This window comes from Cricetulus griseus, chromosome 3 (assembly GCF_003668045.3).
Source record: "Cricetulus griseus strain 17A/GY chromosome 3, alternate assembly CriGri-PICRH-1.0, whole genome shotgun sequence".
Taxonomy (NCBI): Eukaryota; Metazoa; Chordata; class Mammalia; order Rodentia; family Cricetidae; genus Cricetulus; species Cricetulus griseus.
Genome location: NC_048596.1, coordinates 2902307 through 2923661, shown reverse-complemented (window position 1 = coordinate 2923661; position 21355 = coordinate 2902307).

Sequence of the window (21355 nt, the reverse complement as noted above, 5' to 3'; positions counted from 1 at the left end):
CAGAAAGGGAACCAAAGGATAGACCAAAGTATGGACAGTATGGTATCCAAAGTATGGATACCACCAAGGTCCAACCTGATGAAACATGGGTTTTGTTAGGGTTACTTGCAGGGACAGAAATGACTCTCAGACAGCTGCATTACCAGAGCTCATCCCAGTGTGCATGAGAGCTCGAAAATCTGGGAACCTGGAACATACTGCCCAGCCTGCAGTTGGCTCAACAGGTTGGAGAGTGTCCTTTCCAGGTGCCTCTGTTGGTCTAATCCTCTTCCTGGCAGCTCAGTTGGTTTCTGCTGCTCCCAGCCAGCTGGTCTGGTTTCAGAGTCTTCTTTTGCATCTTGGTTTGTCTGAGATGGACTCTCAGCTTCTATTGTTTACTCTGTCAGGGAGGGGCCTGGTGAATCTGATAAGTTTCAGGGATTTCCTGAAGCTATTTTGAGTTGTTTACCTTCTTGTTTAAGGGCCTTTCCTGCAGAATGGAATGTTTCAATCTTGGAAGAGAAGGTTATACAACCCTTCATTCACTCCTTGCTGGTTCTTTCATCTATATCCCACCCCCACCACCCACTCAAGGTCCCTGAGATTTGGAGGGGATGACTATAAATGCCCATCTGTGGTTAAAAGACAGGGCACTATGGCACAGTGACGTTCACTTGTTCAGCAGAGCTTCAGCAGTGGCTAGGTGTTTAGGCTGGTCACAATAGTGATCCATGGGTGTAAACACACTTTTTGAAGGCAATTTGACAGGCACATCACATCCACCTAGGAAAGCCATATAAGCTGTTTCCTTATTGAGACCTATGACCTCCCCAGCCATAGGTCCTTGTCCTGGCATAGAGTACTAGGCAGGAACTCTCTTGTGGAGAAGGCTTTAAATCCATCTGGAAGGCTGTTAGTTTCACCCATGATAGCCAAGCCACTGTTACACAAGCAGGAACATCCTGCCCAGCATGTTGGTATTTAAGCACTCAGAGTCCATAACTAAGCATGCATGCTGGTGACATTTCTCCACCAGCAGCCTGCATGGCCCCTTCTGGCACTAGGAAAGCCACCCAGGAGGGTGAGGATTTCCAGTTCTGTCCCAATTGAATTTCTCCACGCCCTATAGTCTTGTTCTGCATCTGTGACATATAACTAATAGCAGTAGCAATAGCCTTTGTGGTTTGTGGGGCCTTGGGGGCTTCCCTAGCCAACAACTCCCAGGATGAGAGCCCAATGCCGACACTGGTGTTTTTATGCGATAACTCCATGGCATCTGGAAGTGTACTTTTTCACCCGTTTAGGGTACTTTTTGGATTTAAACTCTCTAGCTGTTGTTTAATAACCCCCCCTTTCCTTCCAATTAACCCAGTCCCAGTAGGGTTGTAAGGTATGTGGAAGTACCATTGTTCTTGGTGTCCCTCCAGTGGCTTTCCAAATGTGCAAAACAGAGGTTAGCATTATTTCATCTGTAAAACAAAACCTTTTGCAAAGGATGGGCAAGACAAGGCAACATCCCGAATCACCATTCCACAGTAAATAGTGGGGCTGAAAGACAGATAACCTTGGTGGGGCACTGTGAAAGTCTGTTGTCACCTGTTATCAAAGTGTCAGGTGACCCCAGAGGTTCACAATGGGAAGATACTAAAGGCAAACGTGAACAAGGTCTAATTCAGCACAGAGGGTTCCATCCATTTGTATCCGTTGCTTCCTCCACAGATGAAGGTTGGGACAAAGCATGGCTGGGAGGCTCTAACTTAATTAGCTCTCTGTAGCCCTCAGTCTTTTTCTCTGAGCCATGGCATTTCCTGTCCTGGAGCTCCTCATGGAACCTGTCTACATCTCTAACACTGATAAACTCAGCATGACTTACTCTGCTCAGATCTACTCATGGCCAAAGGTGAACGTGACCCTGCTTTCCCCTGCTGAACCTGCTGGCTCCCCACGTCAGAGCAGCCCTGGGTGGGCACAGTGGCTGTAGCTGTAGCTGTAGCTACATCCACCATACCTGGTTGTTGGGGGAGTTCCTCGTTAGGCAAACGATCTCCAGGCCTAGCACAACCTTTTGCTGTGTAGCCTCCCTAGTGTGATGGGATGATTACCCACCCCAGGGACAGGCTCCCTCTTCTTCATCTGTATTGTTTTACACGGGTGTCTTCTGTGCACTGCTCCTCAGGCTGTGAAGCCATCTAGAAGCCCTTAACACCGTTTGGATTCTGTCAGTTGTCCCCCAAGAACTCCAGCTCCAAACAAGTCTTGTCAAATTTGTCTTCCAGTGACCCAGACTGAGCTCTTCCTCTGCTCTGTCTTTTCCTTATCTCTTCTAGGTTGCTCTCTCACTTTACAGACACACTTTACATGCTGCTCTAAGTCACTGAGATTATGAAAGCCTTTCCACTTTATAAAGATCTTGTCCTACCAAAGGGCTCAGCAAAACCACTAAAGTGCCACACCAGCCTTGACGTCCCTGCTGGTCAGCCTTTTCATCAACTCCTCTGTGAACATACTTCTATCTGGCCCAGTGAACTGGGGTTCACACACAGCTCATCTTATTCCTGGGGCCCTCGATAGCATCTATCCCTCCTCTATGGTCCTCCAGGCCCTGATATTTATGGGAACTTTAGATGGAGATAACCAAGTGTTCCTAATGGCTCTGATAAGCCAGTCCACCAGGGACTGACTTCCCTCACACTGTCTAAGGTTGTGCAGCCTTTGCCTTCAGGAGGGATGGGAGGTTATATCACTCAGTTTTCCTGTCTCCACAGAATTCAGACTAATCCCATCTACTTCTGTGTCCTACAGCCTAACAAGCCAGGCTGTGACAGGCTCTTTTGTTGCTTGTTTAAATGTCTTCTCTCTAATTCCAGTAATTCAGTGCTGAGTATTTTCAAATAAAGGAGCCCTAGCTTCTTGTATTAGACCATTGGTAAAGCCCTCAAGTGGACTACACATTGACTCTCTTTCTCTGTTAAAGATGGAATGTGAGTGGAATCTCCTACAGATTCCACTTTTACCACCGCTGTCTCATTCTCTTGTTTATCTAATTCACTTTCTGTCTTAGGGAGAGTTTCTATTGCTATGAAGAAGAGACGCCATTGCCACGGCAACTCTTAGAAAGGAAAACATTTCATTGAGGTGGCAGCTTACAGTTTCCGAGGTTTAGTTCATCATCATCAGGGCAGGGAACATGGCAGCTGGAAGTATGGCGGCTTGCAGGCAGACAGGGTGCTAGAGAATTCTACATCTGATCCAAAGGCAACAGGAAGTAAACTGTTTCACTGAGCAAAGCTTGAGCATATATGAGACTTCAAAGCCCACCTCCACAGAGACACACTTCCTCCAGCAAGGCCACACCTACTCCAACAAGGCCACACCTCCCAATAGTGCCACTCCCTTTGGAGGCCATTTTCTTTCAAATCACCACTCTTCCCAAGTCAGAGGCTAAAACAGAAGATGCTAGCCGCAGCTCCCTTTCTTGTTGCAATGGCTGCTTTATACAAACAAGTTCCCATTGGCTGCCAATTTTTGTATATCAAACACATATGACTATTAACAAATTTACAGAGTTCAACTACACTACTAATAGCATCATTTACCAATCGAGGTATCTTATAATTGTTTGCCACACAACTAATTACCACACCTACTGATGCTGTGCCATGTTCACCCACTGGACTAAGCAGTTCCTCTATTAAATCAAATGATACGCATCCTAACATTAGCCTTCTCATTGCACAAATATTCCTGGAAATGGTACAACATCAAGGCATTAGTCTCTTTTATCTTCTGAGATCAGCTTTTCATTGGGAGTAGTGACATGTTGACATGAAGGTTAAGGGCAGATTCTACTGGAAAACAGCTTTTGCTGGAGCAAATGCCCGGACATCATCATCTATTCTCAAGCTGCTTTTTGTAGACCACACCCTGGCTTTCATTTCTAGTTCCCAGTTGGTCCTGAGGTCCTAGCTGTGTTACAGGAAAAGTAGAACACACAGCAGTAGAAAGGAATCAGACACACACACGAGTGCATACACACACACACACACACACACACACAAACATGTGCACACACACACACACATGGTCTCACATACTCATAGTACTCAAACACGCATGCACACACACACACACAGTCTCACATACTCATACACACATATACACACAGTCTCAGATACTCATACACACACACATACACACACACAGTCTCACATACTCATACACACACACACCACACACACACACACACAGAGTCTCACATACTCATACACACACACACACACACACACACACACACACACATACACGGTCTCACATACTCAAACACACACACACACACAGTCTCAGATACTCATACACACATACACACACACCGTCTCACATACTCATATACACATGCACACACACATACACGCCCTCACACTTTCACACACTCTCACATACACTCAAACACACTCCATCTTCATGGACAGGTTCCACACTGAAAGGTGAATTGTATGCCCCATGGTGTCCAGTTAAGTGTTAGCTCACACCTGCTGTGCCAGCATAATCTTTGAAAATTTCTCATATTACCCCAATAGGAGAATGTGGAAAGAAAAGGCGTGTCTTAGGAGCAAAAGTAAAGGAGTGCAAAGGAACTTAGTAATTTAAAAAAGTGTCTTAAGGAAGGATTCTAAATTGATATTTGATTTTAAGTGTTTGTGTGAATGCCTGCTCATATGTATGGAAATCGTGTTCATACCTTGTAGTGAGATCTCTCAGGCACGCCTGCGGTGCTTACCACACTGATTTGGGCATGGTCACAGGTGCATACCTGAACATGTGGGATTTGGTCTGGATCAGGCACAGGCTTGCTCTCTTTGGGTTTCCATTGGGTCTCAGAGGGCAGCTGAGCTTGGATCCTTGGAGTGCTAATCCAGGGTTATCGGTTTCTCATGTAAATGATTTTCCCCAATAAAATTAACCTGTATTATCCCAGTCCCGTGCATCATAATTTGTACAAACACAATACCTGATACCTATGGATGCCCAAAGATAGCATCAGATTCCCTGGAACTGGAGTTACAGACAGCTGTGGGCCCCCTACTGCAGGTGCTGAGAATCAAACCCAGGTCCTCTCCACAAGAGCAACGGATGCCCTTAACCGCTGAGCCATCTCTCTGTGCCTATTCTGTGCTTTAACAGCAAGGGAATTATGGACATTGTTCCCTTTTACAGCTGAGGAGACTAAGGCTGGAAAAGCTAAGTGGAGAGCCTTTGCCAGCACTCTCCCCGAAGAGAAGTGGACAGGATTTGAACACAGGAAGATGGCTCCAAAGTCCTCGTCTGTGACAGCAAGACAGGTCTCTGAGAAAGAAACTCAACAAGGTCACTCCTAAAACTCAATCAGCGTCACTCCTAAACTATAAATAATAAAACTCAATCAGCGTCACTCCTAACCCATAAATCACAAGGGGGCAGGCGAGTCTGGGAACGGTGGGGATAATGAACATTTTCACCCACTCCTCAGCCGAGACTGAGCACAGTCCAGTATGCAGCTGTTGGCCATGACGGTTAGCTTTCTCAGAGCCCTGCTTCCCGTCAAGTGGAAAGATTCAGCCAGCCGACTCTGAGGTCACTGTAAGCTCCACGTCATAACACTTTATTCTGTGAGTCCTTGTCACCGCACACTTCTCTGGCACTTTGGCAGGCTTCCAGAGTGCTCCCTCCCTAGGGTTCCAGAGTGCTCCCTCCCTAGGGTTCCAGAGTGCTCCCTCCCTAGGGTTCCAGAGTGCTCCCTCCCTAGGGTTCCAGAGTGCTCCCTCCCTAGGGTTCCAGAGTGCTCCTTTCCTTTCCCCCCTCCCGCCCTCGGCCCCTCTGTGTCTGTCCTCCACCCTCCCTCCATATGTCAGTCCCTCGGTGACCTCATCCGTCCTCCGGCTTCTGCATTCACCTCCCTGTGGCTGACGCCCCAGTCTTTATTTATGCCCCGTCTCCTCTCTCCAGGTGCAGACCTGCATTCCCAGCTGTCTGCTCTTTATCTCACACTGGAAGCTGGATGTCAACACGTCCACAGTCAAATTCATCACCTCCCACCATAGCTCATCACTCGGGCCCCATCCCCCACCCCCCCAAGTTCTGTCTGGTGTTTCACTCAGGCAACTGCAGAGACCTGACGATTTTCACCTATGCCCTGCTTCCCGGTTGCCCCCCCCCCCACTTCCATCCCCACTACCTCAACAAGCCCCTTGTTGCCTTCTTCCTGGAGGTCTTCCTCTAGTCGGCGGCTCCAGGCTTCCCTTCCACTTCCCAGCTCTGCCCATCCCACAGGCCATGCTTCCTGAACACAGGGTTTCCTGCCTTTCGGGCGCTGCCCCGTTGGCTTGCGGTTCTTTCCTTCCCATCTGTCTGTGCCCATCTCCAAGATCCCCGTTGGAGACCCCTTTCTTTACCAAGCTGTCTCAAACGTCCTAGGCAGAGATCACCTTTCCCTCTCGTAAACCTTTATAGCACATTGTGTATGTCTGCAGGGCTGAGGTCATCCTTCAGCGTCCTGAATTATATACATTCTCTTTTTTACTCTTCCATATTAGGGCCCCATCTTCCAAACGGATGGTAGATTTCATCCCTGAAATTCTGTCTCCACCTCCTTCCCTCCCCTCACAGAACAAGCTTGAGGAAAACCAAACACTTAAATGACTCCACTTCGTTTTCATTCCTGCAAAATAAAGTAATTGACCTGTACTTCTGAGTGAATGGGTTACCCGTGTTGAGGAGCCTTCCTTTCTCAGAGGCGGCTTTCTCACAGCGGCAGCGTGCCCGCCCGCTCAGCCTGGAGCCCAAATCAACAGCCTCAGAGCATCTCACTCCCACTCGTGAAGAATCTCAAGTCCCCCTCCCTTCCCAAGAGCCTGTTGGTCCTCCTGAGTAACAACTCGCCCGTCTTCTGTTTCCCCTGGGCATGAGTCCGGTGTCTCTTACAAGGGAGTATTACTCAGATTAAGCAACTATTTCAAACCCTTAGCCTCTAAGGAAGAGGAATTGTTTTAAAGCATTGTAACATTTCAGTGAATATGCAGAGAATTTCATACAGCATATTTTAATCAGATTCGCCTTTCAGCTCCCCCCCAGATCCAACCCCACCTGTCTTACCTCCGGCCCAAAACTTTGTGTCTTTTTCTCCTTATGACCACAGAGTCCAATTTCTGTTGCCATGTACTCCTGGATGTGGAGTTCATCCATAGTGGCAAAGCCTATCTACCAGACTCCACACCTTTAAAGAAAACTGACACCCCCTTCTCTCAGGGGCCACCAACTATCGTAGCTGTTCAGTTAGGGTTAGGGGCTCATGAAGCCCCCCTGTTCCCTTCATACTAGAACACTGGTTGACTTGATCACCTCCAAGCCTTGTGCAGCTACCACAGGAGCCTTGAGACTATGAGTACAACTGTCCTGTCGTATTCAGAAGGCAGTCTCACTCTATCCGACCCCCAGGCTCTGCCTTCAAGGAGGAGGTTTTTTGTTTGTTTGTTTGTTTGTTTTTTAAATATTATTCTAGAGAGTTTATGCATGGGACAGACTGTAGGGAGACACCCTAGCCCCGCCCAATAGTCCTGGGACAGGTACCAGGTGGACCCGGGACTCGCCCATAAGGGCGTGGTGAAGGAAAGCTGGGGTGACGACTATTTAGGCAAGGTAGAGTAGGCTTTGAAAGCAATCCTAGCTGCTCTTAAGACGACTAGCTTAGGACAGTAGTGATACTTAGAAATGATTACGATAACTTCCCATGCTGCATGCATAACCGGGCAGAGTCAAACACCAGCAATGCATTAGAAAGCTGAGCTGCAGGAGCTGCTCAGTAAAGGTCATTTCTTCTTGTTCTAATAGCTAAGAGTCAGCTATAAAAAAAATGTATTTCCTGCTCGACTTTGTCCTTGGACTAACAACTGATTACGGAATTTTAATGTAATATTACAGCATATGTTGCCTTTCTGAATTTAAAATCTATGGCTTGTCTCTGAAATTTTTTCAAGTTCTGCAGAAGAATAGTCCCCCCAAAATAAGGTCAGCAGCAGCAGTATTTATAATAAACTTACAATTTCTGGAAAAAAAGGAATCGATATACACAATTAATATTGCAGACAAACGTCAGAATGACAAACTTCCGCCATATAAATGAACCTTGTTTCACACATAAATGTGCTTTATGGCAAAGGCTCAAAACCCCTTTTCTTCAATAGTAAGCAGATTGAATGAAATAAAAAAATGACGTGCCAGGACTTGAAGGTACAAGTGGTACAGTCTTCAAGTTATTGATCGCTGACTATGCTTACAGACATCAAACAACACTTTTTTTAGGCATCTGTATTAGTTCACTTCAATAGAGAAGAGACACATCACAGGGAAACTGGAAATGCGGGGGTTCTTTCACCGGCCGTCACTCTTTTAGATTATCAAGGTTCGGGGTCCTTTTCTTAAGGTTATCTACATCAAACAATACAAGCAAAATGAAATCTCATTAGCTTCACATTTTTTTCTTTCCCAGAACCTCGATTGTAGCTTGAAATGTACCCAGATGTTTAGTCAGAATGCAAACTCATGTCTAAACTTATGTGAGAAGTGCACATTTGGGCGGCATCCACGGCTGTGACATTCTTTGATGGAAATCCCAGAAGCACACGGTCATCACTCCCGAGAGACTCAGTGCATTTATGCATACCCAGCTTTAGCTTCAGATTTAAGAGTGAGCCATTTGCTTTGGTGGAGTCTGAGCTCTTACAGCAGGCTCACCCCCTCCAAATCACTGTTCAGCAGCGTCTTCCCAAAACTGATGATCACAAACAGCTTCAAAACTAAGTCCATGGTCTCACACTTGAAATATTTTTTTTCTCTAACTTGGAGATGGAAAGTACATCCGTGTGTTAGAGAAATCTGTTAGTTGGATTTCTTTCAGTTGCTAGTGACATAAACCAAATTCAAACCAGCACCAGCCAAAAAGATAATTTATTGTCTTGGATTATTGGAAAGTTCAAGTCAGGCTGGAAACAGGAGTTCAGGTGATGTCACTGAGAATCTGTTTCTCTCCGTCTCTCAGCTACGCATCTCTGTGATGGATGTTCCCAAGCCGTCTGGAACCATATGGATGACCCCTGATGGTGAAGTTGCAGACCTGAGACGGTCTAAGCCGTCACTCCAGCCAGGTATTCCCACCAAAGATTAACTGGTTCAAACATCCTTGCAAGCTGTTTTTTGTTTGTTTGTTTTGGTTTGTTTTGGTTTTACTGATGCCTATGCTCAGACCCAGAGCAGTCTTTGAGACCTCATGCCCACAGAATGGTCATAGGTGCCATCTACCTGCTTAGGTCCCCTCTATACTTATTCTCAACTTTGTTCCTCCATTATCCAGGCTCATAAACCTTCATGGCTCTGCATTTAAGACCTCATAAGGTAGCAGTCCATCTTTGTTTCTCTGAATGTTTCTCTCCACCCTGCTAACCCCAATCCAATCAAATTCAAAACTGAAGACTCATTGATCCTGCCTTGGCCTATAGTAGTACTGACTGAACTAAGAGCCACAATGCCAACTGAGATCAGTAGAATCTGAAACTCTGGCTGGGAGCTAACATGAAGGAAGAGAGGTTTGTTTCTTTTCATCTAGTGACATGGAATTCCCCTTCACCACAAATTCATTGCCATCATGGGGTTCACTTGCTGGGGGTGGAGAGCCAGAGCCTGGGCAGTATTCTGCAAAGTGGAGTAGAGCAGTCATTAGTATGGGTTTCTCAGGGGACAGGATCTGACCTGAAATTGGGGGAGCAGTACCAGGAAGAACAGCATTTCAGGCAGAGGAAACAGTGTTTGGAGGAGGAGAAACCAGCACAACTGTCTAACAGTTGCCAGCCAAGCTTCCAAGGCCAGCATAAGAGGGAGGATTGAAGCAATTATTGAGAAAATTGTCTCAGTCTTTCCTTGTCTCCTGGCTATGGAAATTTGGCCATCACTACATTTTTGTAAGAGAAGCGAATCTTGATTCCAGAGACCACACAAGGTTAAGTGATGGAAATTTTATTTATTTACTTATTTTTTAGACAGGACAGAAAAAAACCACAGCACCTGAATTCAACTGGGAAAAAAAAAAGACTTTATAAGAAAGGAAATAGAAAATCTTTCTTCTCTTGCCTTCTATCCTTGTCTCACATTCAACACACTCCCCTGTGTTGGCTCTCTTTGTTTTTTGAGTGGGAGGGAGAAATTTTATTTGAGCCGATCTATTGACCAAGAATTGCAAGTACAGATGCGTTCACTGCTCTGTGAGAGCTTCATAAATGCTTGTAGCAGGACATGGTGATTATTCAAACAATTTTTTTGATAATTTACTAATACCAAATCAGAATCAAGTACAGTTCCAGGAATCGACTCTCTTGCCCTTTTTCCATTAAGCCATCTCCCCAAATGTCTGTATAGATTCTTAGCATTCGACACTTCCTTTTAAGATTAAATAGCATTAAAACTCTGCCTTGCAAGGAAAGGAATTGTGAGCTTAAGTGAAAATAAGATCAGTAGAGATGCCTGCAGAAATCTGAAGCCCACAAAAAATGTACCACAAATGAGTAGAAATTAGATGGACCTCGTTTGAGTTTTAGCACAATAATTTATGAACTATTCAGTTCTGGGAATGTTTCTTCCTGTCCTTAAAAATCAAGGTAGAGTCAGTGTAGGTTGTAGGTGTATGTGTATGGTGTGTGTGCATGTGTGTGTGTGTGTGTGTGTGTGTGTGTGTGTGTGTGTGTGTGTGTGTGTGTGTGTGTGTGTGTGTGTGTGTGTGTGTGTGTGTGTGTGTGTGTTTGGTGTGTGTGTGTGTGTGTGTGTGTGTGTGTGTGTGTGTGTGTGTTGGGGTATGTGTGGTGTGTTTGGAGTGTGTGTTTGTTGTGTGTGTGTGTTAAAGGAATAACTAAAAAGAGTGCTTGACAGTGCCCAGCATATCATATTACATTGAAAGCAAAAGAACAACCCTCAGTGTTGGTGTCAGCTGTGAAGCACACATTTTCACAGCGGTAATGTGGCGCCATCTATGTCATCTATTCTTCCCCCTGTCCAATCTGTTGTCCCTCTGTTACTGTGATAAACAATTTGACCAGAGACAGCTGAAAGGAGGAAGTTTTTATTCTAACTTGCAGTTTCAGGGTGGTGGTGGAGTTGTAGCACGGAGGCAGAAGGAGCAGGAAGCAGAGAGAACAGTGAGGCCAGGCTGTAAACCCTCAAAGCTCACGTCCAGGGAAGGACTTCCTCCAGCATGGCTCTATCTCCTAAACGTCCTGTAACCCCGCCCCCAAACAGCTCTACTAACTGGGGACTTACACATGAGCTTATGGGGGACATTTCTTATGTACACCGTCACAAAAGTGTTGGAATTAATATGGTTTGAAAGGTCCTATCATGGCACTGATCTGTGTTGGGCACCACCAAAGGAATGGCCTTACTTGTTTTGAGCCTCCTATTATTTGCTGAAAGGGAAAAAACACAACATTGGAATCCCTTCTCAGAGAACCCTGAACTGCTAACATCACACGTGTTTGACTGTAGAGAAGAATGGTAGAGTGAAGCTACAATGAACCCAGTGTGTGATGCAACCGTTCCCTTATTCAGGGATACTTTTGCATCTATTACCTTTTTTCTCAAAAAAGGACAGAGTCTTGTGTATTCCCAGGTGGCCCCAAACTTGCTCTGTATGTCTTAATTACTGTTCTATTGGACCAAGACAACTGATAAAAAAGCATTTAATTGGGGGCTTTCTTACCATTTCAGAGGGTGAGTCCACAGTCGTCGTGGCAGGGGGTGTGTGGTGGAGGCAGTGAGACAGAGTGCTGGAATGGCAGTTAAGAGCTGACATCTGATGGAGGCAGACAGCTAGCTAAACTGGACCTGCCATGGGCTTTTGAAACCTCAAAACCTACCCCCATAGACATACCTCTTCCAACAAGGCCACACCACCTAATCCTTCCTAAACAGTCCACCAACTGGGAACCAAACATTCAAGTAGATGAGTCCATAGGAGCCACTCTCATTCAAACCACAACACTCCACTCCCTGGTCCCCATGGCTTGCACCTGTAATTATAATACAAACTGAATTCCCTCCAACTTCAAAACACCCATAGTCTTTCACAGTCTCAACACTGCTTCAAAATCCAAAGTCTGTTCTGAGACTCAAGGCAGTTTCTTAACTATAACTCCCTTTAAAACAAAAAAGCAAATGACATACTTTCAACATACAATGGCATAGAATATACATTACCATTCCAAAAGGTAGGAAAGGGGACCAGAACCCAGCAGGGCATACTCCAAATTCTGCCACTCCGTGTCTGATGTCAAAGGGCTCTTTGGTTCTCTCACTCCAGCTTTGTTGACTGCAACACAGTTTTCTCTCTTGGGCTACTTCCATTCTCTGTCTGCAGCTCTCCATGGCAAGTCCACCATGGCTCTAGCATCTTCAACATCTTGGGGTCTCCAACGCCATCCAGGCAATGACCTCTCCCAAGTCTCCATGCAGGGACTCCTCTGTCACATCCCTGGCCTCAATGGCTTTCCTTAACCACAGAGGAATCTTCCACAACTCCTTTATCCCTGTATCCTTGACTTTAAAGCCAGAACCACATGGGTGAAGCAGCCAGGTTCTGTGTTACGTGAGGTTTTTTTTAACGGCTAGGCCCCACCACTGCTTCACCCCCAAATGAACACATGGATGCTATATTAGCTATAAATTGTTTGTTGATGACTATGGTTTCTTACTCACTAGCTTTGTCTTAATTATTAACCCATTTTTATTAATCCATGGGTTTCCATGTGGTCTTGGCTTACCCGAGAATGCTGGACCTGCAACTCCTTTGCCTGCTACATGATGACTGCTCAGTGTCTCAGCAGAGAAGAGAGTGATTGCCTGTTTGTCCCTGCTTCTATCCTGATTCTGCCCAGCTACGTCACTTCCTGTCTGGCTAGTCAGCCAATCAGAGTTTTATTCATTAGCCCAATAAGAGAAACAGATATAGAGAAGAACATCGCCCATCAGTTCTGCTTGTGTGTTATCTACTCTGGCCCCCTCCTTGAATTACATTTTCGTAAGGTTTGACTTGATGGTTTCCTATGTTGAACAAGCTTTGCTTTGTGCAAGTTGAAAGCTTAGCTGGGTAAGACAAGCATGGCCCCTGTGCAGGGATAGCATGATGTATTTGAAATGTATTTTAAGATAACAGATGTTCTGGAGCAGGGGAACGTAACACAGTTGGTGGCTTTCCTAGCGGGCACGCCTTCCTGGGTTCATTTCCTAGTACCACAAAAGCTGGGTGTGGTGAGATGTGTCTATAATATCTGGAATCAGAGGGTGGAGGTGGAAAGGTCAGAAGTTCAAGCTCATCTTTGCCCACCATAGTGGTCTGAATGAGAAGGCCTCCCGTAGGCTCATGTATACTTGAATGCTTGATCCCTGGTTAGTGGACTGTTTGGTAAAGGTTAGGAGGTGTGGCCTGACTAGAGGAGGTGTGTTGCTTAGGGTGAGATTTGAGGTTTCAAAAGCCCATGATGGGCCCTGTCTCACTTTCTTTCTGCCTCCATCCTGTGAATCAGATGTGAGCTCTGGGCTGCTGCTCCAAGGTCATGCCTGCCATCCCTGCCTGCTGCTGTGTTCCCTGTTGTGATGGTCATAGACTCACACTCTGAAACTGTATGCAGACCCCCAGTTTCTTGTATAATCTGGTTTGGTCCTGGTGTTTCATCACAGTAATATCAACCCTAACTAAGCAGAAGTTGGCACGGGGACTGGAGTATTGCTGTGACAGGCCTCATCGTGCTGTTGTTTGGAGGAATGTGGAAGATTTTGGGTCTTTGGACTAGAAAAGCAGTTAAATGCAGTAAGTTGGGCTGAATGGACATCCCAGTAGGAGCTTGGAAGACAGTAATTCAGAGCATGTTGTGAACTATGTGGCTCCACTCAATTCAAAAGAAGAATCTATATGGAAACAGCAGTTAGAATAGAATTTCTAGCCATCTGCATAGTGACTAAGTTCTATTATACCTTATTTTTATAGTTAAATAGTTCAATATTAATTTAAGCATAAAACTGAAAACAAATATTGGGGAGGTAGGACTTCACCTGATGTCATATGGGAGACAATTCACACGACTGTCCCTGTTATGATATGCAGCACAAGGGAGACCCTATCCGAGTCATGGTACCAATGTTATTTACCAAGCTTGAGAAGTGACCACAAGATACACAACAAAACCCACTTTTGGAGTTTTATTAGTCAAGAGTGGGGAATGGGAAGGAGGGAGTGTGCCTGTCTGGAAGAACAGTGCTGAGAGAGTAAGTGCTGCTTTTAAAGGTAGCTCAGCACGTGCCTAGGGGGCTCACGCCACACCACACATGCACATAGATTGCATAGGCATTTTGCCTGAATGCAGATGGCTGTGTGTAAGGTCATGGGACCCCGGAAGTGTTGGAAATGCTAACAGTCCCAGGCTCCTGCTATTTGAATTTACTTTCAGCTGTGCCTGTATGTCTCTCTGTGGATGCTGACCACAATTTACTGAGAGAACTGAACAAAATGCAGTTCCTCCGTTTAGTTTACCACATTCTGAACAACACAGGTACAGAAAAAGAGCAGAATTAAGCTGGATTAACAGACCATACCATAATTTCTACTATCATGAAATTGAGAGAATAGTATTAAAAAAAAGAACCAGAAAACAGCACCACACATGAAGATGTCATGAGATCAAGCAAACAGGCCTAAGCACAGCAAGTAAAAATTCATTCCTCTTACACACTTATTCCATAATTAAATACTCATTTCTTGAGTCAAATTAGCCTATAGTCTTTGGTTCTGCCTACCCTGAGTTTTCATATAATTTTTCCCATGAACAAAGTAACAGTATACTTTCTTCTTAGATTAAAAAGTAATCAAAAGCAGGGACTTTTAAGTCTAAGACCAGCTTTGTCATTCTGTACACCAAAGCCTCAGTTCTTGATTTATAAACAGGACACTCATACACTGTTCACCAAAGTGGCCCGCCAGTGTAGCAGAATGCTAACCTAGACCAGGATCACACACCTTTCAATGCTCTTGGCTAGAGGGAAACTGCTACCAAGAGCTCCTTAGCTGCCCAAACAGAAATCGAGGGCTTAAACCACAAATTATATTTTTCTGAACATTGTTGATTCTATCATAGTTACACTTCCTAAATGGAAAGGGCTTCCTGGCCTAACAAACCAGGAGCACGGCATTGGATTACACGAACCAGATTTTGTTGCTGCTACAACTTTTCAGAACTTTTAATAAACCAATGCACATCACTTGTCTCCCAGAGGGGCTGAGATGACAGGGTCTCCTACCTGATTTCTGCATGGAATTACACTTGTGTTTTTCAAAGAAGGTGTGGGAAACCTTGAAGATGAATGAGAGTTCCTTGGGCCACAGCCCGAAAAGCACTTCTTCAAAGACATTCAGACCCCTTAGGCTGACATGTCTTAAACCACAAAACGGTAGAGCACCAAACACACTCCTTCATGTGTTGTCTGGGGGAGCTTCCTTCATTCTCTACAGGAAGCTCTTGGGGTTGTCTTCACGGTAATGAGTTAATTATGGCTTGTCAGTGATTTCTAAGAGCACATTTCTCAAGCTCTGGAGACAGAGGTAGAACATATACCAACATGCAGTGTGAAAATTCGAGCAGAGTGTGAACTTTGTGGAGCCCTTCTTGCATAACTTAGAGATGATGAGGAACTTTTTTTCTGTATGGAATAAAACAAAGTTGTTAAGTGCAGAGCAGAAGCTGGGTCAGACAGATATACGGTTCTGGAGGGCGTGCTGATTGTGATTTGAGTTTTACGGTAGCTGAAGAGTTTGAGCTGCTTGCTAATGAGATCAAGCGCTGTTACATATATTACTGGAATCTTCAGAAACTGCACATTCATTTGGAAATATCTTTATGCTACATTTATTCAAAGTATTGTCTTTCTGTTGAAGGAATTCACCTGCACATTATATTTTCCCTGTAATATACTACTGATCGTGTGGAGAACTATTTCTAGGTGTCTCTTTGTCTGAATTTGGAAGCCGTGCATTTTGAGTTCCATTTTCTTGTTGACAAATAAGACTGTCACAGCGATTGTAGGACTGAATGACTCTCCTGATTTCCTAATTCGTTGCTTGAATTGCAATGTCTCAAAATAAGTGCAGTCTCTCTAAAATATTTTGTCATCTCACACTGTTTGAAAGATAAATGGTCTTTAGTGCAATGGTTGCTAAAATTCTTTGTTAGGATGGAAGTCTTAACATCAGGTTCCATACCTAAAAAGATGTAGGTGTCAGGGACGTCTGTGTTACAGGGGAGGTTTTTCTCACACGGAGTCGAATTCTGGAGTTGAGTCCTAAGTGAAAGAGAGAGATGAAAGAGGGGCTTTCAAGTAAAAGAGCAGGATCTTGTGTTTAAAAGAGAACAAGGAAGGAGACCATCTCTCAAAGGGGGTGCTTCCTTTTGGATATTCCAGAAGTGGCCGAACATCTGTACCTACATTTTTAATTTCTGGAAGAATGGCCTTACTGCTTCCCACAATGGCTATATCAATTTCCAATGTATTCACGGAAACATTATTCACAGAAATTAAGAAACTGAAATAGGACCTGGGGAGCTAGCTCTGCTGATAAGGCCCCTGCCACGCAAGCATGGGGAATCCAGGTTCAACGACCAGAACCACTTGCCAACGTTGGGCATGGCGGCACATTTTAAATCTTAGCACCAAGGATGCAGGACGGGAGGTCCACATGGGGCTCACTGGCCAGCCAAACCTGGCCTCATCTGAGAGCCCCAGTTCATAGTGAGAGTGAAATGAATTACCACTCGTGTCAATATACAGGAACCTGGGGACATGAATGGAATAAGGCTGGCACAGAAAGACAAACACTACGGCACCTGTGTGCAGACTCCAAAACACTCAGACAACAGAGAGCAGAACATGGCTGGAGGGGTGGGGAGAGTGAAGACTGAAGCTGTTGGTCAAAGTGCAAAGTGTCAGTTATCCAGGACATGTGAGACCTCGACATCTGATTTATAGCTCTCTGACTGAAGTTAACAATGCTACATTGTTGACTTCCATGCTGAGAAGGTACTGTCAAGTCTTCTTAGCACATAGAAAGAAAAAAATGGCACGATAGCTATATTAATTGGCTCGTTGTGGTATTCATTTCACTATCATGTTGTTCCCATTACACATACACTATTTTTATTTGTCAAATATGCATCAATAAGGCTAGGGTTAAGGAGTATGGGATTAGGGTTCAAATCCGTGGGGAAACCTTTGATAAATCAATTGTCAGATTATGAATAGAAAGAAACTCCGATAACTCACAAAACACTAACTTCTCATTATAATTGAATATGAAACAAGGGGGGATGAAGCTGTGAAGAGGGGCCACTAGCTGTTGAAGTCTCTCCACATATGTCTGCCTGCTGTGACATACATGTTCATGTATGTGTGACTTCAGTGTGTGTGCTACCAGAAGACAACCCAGCTACTATTTCTCAGGTGCTGCTCACTTTTTTTTGGGACACATTTCTCTTACTATCCCGGAACTCATCAAGTAGACCAGGCTAGCCAGCAGCTAACCTGCCTGTGTCTGCTTCTTCAAGGCAGGGTTTGCAGACACAACCCATGATGCCTGGGGCTCTTTTTTTTTTTTTTTAATATGTGTTCTAGAAACTTGACTTGGGTCATTATGTCTGCAAGGCAAGCATTCTGCCAACTGAGCCACCTTCCCCAGCACCGCTTTCTGAATTTTTAAGCACGGAGAAGTCCTTGTGTTTGTAATCAAGGTTTCTTCATTCTTTGGCTACTGCTCCATGTGTAGATTAGCAATGGTTATTGCTTTGTGGAAAAGCAGAATCTACAGATTGAACTTAATTTTCTGCCTAGAATTTGGTATATTGTTGTGTGCTTAGATTTTGTTTTTCCCCTTTTTGGCTACTTCTCATTTGAAAGGCTTTCACTCACTGTGCCTATAAGGGATGCTATCAAGGCTCGGTGCTGGTAAAGTTTCAGGGAAAAAAGTGAGAAAATTATTTAAAGGACTGCTTTTTGATAATAGCGGTGTTTTGACAGTTTTTGACAGGCAATTTGGAATAATGCAACCTCCTGGATTACAGCCAACCTCTGAAATGGGCTGTAATTTAGAATGATGGCAGCTTCTATGACCTCTATATTAAAGAGTCACTGGAATTAAAACAGAAAAAAATCTCCAAACAATTTTAGGTCTATATCTGAAAACCTAGTTAAAATGTTCTGGTATGGAACCATTTTATTTATTGAAAAGGTTTTCTCATTCACTGCACAATACCAAATACTTACCCTAAAGTGGGGAAGATTTTTCCCCTGTCTTTTTGTGTGCAATAAATTTCAGGTTCTACTCCCAGCCAGACTCTGGTGTTTTGTTTTTATTTTATTTATTTATTTATTTGGTTTTTCCAGACAGGGTTTATCTGTGTAGCTTTGGAGCCTATCCTGGAGACCAGGCTGGCCTCGAACTCACAGAGACCCACCTGCCTCTGCCTCCTGAGTGCTGGGATTAAAGGCGTGCACCACCACTGCCTGGCGGACTCTGGTGTTTTTATAAGCCTGCTGTGGGTGTGTCTGCCCCTGCTGTGGGTGTGTCGTGTGCCCCTTCAGTGCCTAGATGAAATTAGAGTCACTTGGGTGTTTGCAGCTATATCATACTGTCATCCATCTGAAGACAATGGTCTGTGCTATTGTAGCATCCTAAACTTTCCCTTCTTAGACAAATGTGCTGTTTCAGACCTTGAATTTGGTCCGCAAGGCTTTTTTGAAAAAAGTAGATTCGATTACTCCCTTAATTCTGAGAGTTAAATGCTTTTTAAAGACTGTGTAACTTAAATATGAGCTGGGTGTCCAGGGTAGGGTTTTTAGCTGAACCACAATTCTCCAAACATACCAATATATTCCAAAATTGCCAGTTGCAGCTATAAAATATTTACATTGCAGAGTTAATAATGTATGTTTAGTAAGAAATAATGAAATATTTACAGTTTTTCTAAAGATACTGTATGGTTTTCCCCTTCTGCCACAGCCATTTTTCTTGAAGTCGGAGAATAGGCAACTTCCAGAGCTGCGCTGGGAGCTACGTGGAAGCGTCTGCAAAGGCCAGGGATGCTCTGAGGCAGTGAGTGAGGAGAAAGACAAGTGACTGAAGGCAGACACAGAAACAGATTCCTGTGGCTGAAGGACTGGGGAGGGATTAGCACGCTATTTGGGGGTCTTTGCCATTAACCATAGGCATCCACACCCTCTGCCATTGTTTTCCGACAAACCTCTTCTGTGGCGGTGTGGAGATTCTCGGGCTGTGGTGCAACCCCCAAGCTTCTGAACAAATACTTTAATAACCTCCCACCCCCATGTAAACCTTGACCTTGACCATGGTACCAGATCTTCACTGTACAAGCTGAGGGGTTTTCAACAGGTTTACAAACAGGGAACCGCGGGTACCTACACAACCTGGTAGGTTAAATCCCAGGCAATGCTTGGCTGCCTTCATAGACTTAGGAACAAGCAGACCTGAATACCTGCCCTTCCTCTCTCTTCCTCGCTCCCTCTGTCCCCTGAACTCTGTTTCTATCCCCCTTTCCCTTCCCCTCTCCCTTGATCCATCTTCCCTTATTTCTTCCTGTTCTGGAGATTAAATCCAGGACCTCACACGTGCCATGCGCACACTCTGCCCTGAGCAGCATTCTCAGCCCCTGGGCTATCGGAACAACCCAGTGAAACTGGTCTTGGAGGTGTGACCTCTCCAGCTACAAGAGGGTTTGTGTGTGTTACTGGAAGTCAAAATGTGTTGTGCGTTTGTGGGAGCAGGAACCACTGCCCCCAGCGCTTCACCTCGGACACTCTTTTATTGCTAAACACAACTATTTAAGCCATGTTGCCGAGGCGCTAAGACCTACTCTGGTCCCTGTGGTTATAAATACTGTGGCCCCCTCTTTCCATCCACCTTGAGGAGCTCCCCAGTCATACTCCACCGAGGATCCCACAGCGGCAGAAGAAGCAAGGGCTTGTGGCCAATAACTGCATCTTTCAAAATTGGACCTTGAGCCACAAGAATTCATCACCTTCTTCCTGATTGCTCAGCATCCTGCTGCTCCCAAGGGGACCCAGGGACTAGAGGAGGTCACGACCTACTCTTCGGCTAGGCAGAGTCACTGCAGTCATTACATACACTTAACTTTGCATGTCCAGGAATGTCAAAGCTGAGGCTGGTCTGCAACAATGGATTGTCTAACTCAGGGACAGAATGGATGCATCATTGCCGTTTAAGGGAAGAGATGATGTCAAAGTACGGGCTTGCCACTCATTCTCTCCCCATTGTTTTGGGAACCTGAGAGTACTGGGTGTATTCCAGGGTTGGTGAGGGTATATGTGTGTGTTGGGGGTGGGGAGAATCTATGTATTTAATCAGGACTTGTTTCTACTAGAACACCTCAGTGAAAGAAAGGACAGAAAAAAAAATTAAAAAGATGGCAGCTGCATGGAGCTGGGGGTAGCATCTCGTTTCTATGGCAACGGGTCTGCTTTGTTCCCAAGTACCATCTGGTATTTGCAGGCCCACCAGGCAGGTAGTGTGTAAATGCCTGTTGGGGGTTGGGGGCAGATATCAGTAAAAATTGTTGGGATCAGGCACAAATGAACCTTCAGCAACACCATGCATTCTCTAAGACAGTGAGTCAGGTAGCATGGATATGACAACACTATTGCTGATCTCACTGACTGTCCCTTCTTATTTATTCTTGCTGATTACCGCTTGGTGACACAGAGAGCATAAGGAGGCACACTTCACTCTCCTTCTCTGTGGGCCCTGGGGTCCAGAAAGAAAACTGCACTTGATGAAGCCTGTATAACACCATTGGTGTAGACCATTCCCTGGCTCCATTGTGAGCATATTTATCTCGGGAAAGTACTTTCCTTGTTTTCCTAAGTACCTCTATAAAAACAGGATATCTCCACAAAGTCATAATTTTCCTAAAATGCAATGTAACTTTAAAGATTTATTGCCATGCTATATTTGAAATACACACTGAAAAATTATTTGTTGTCAGACATTCAAGTTTAATAGAGCATGGTATATTTTTATTTTACATGTCTTAAAGCCCTATTTATAGATCTGAATACGGGCCTTTAAAGTCATTCTATCACTTAGGCTTTGATAGGGTATATCAAGATGCCAATACACTGGAGAGTATTGATTTCCAGCCTTTTCTTGTTATTAAAACAAATATTCAAATGTTTGTTGTTTTCAGTAAAAACTGTTGTCTCTACAAACGTGTACATATATCCATTTCTC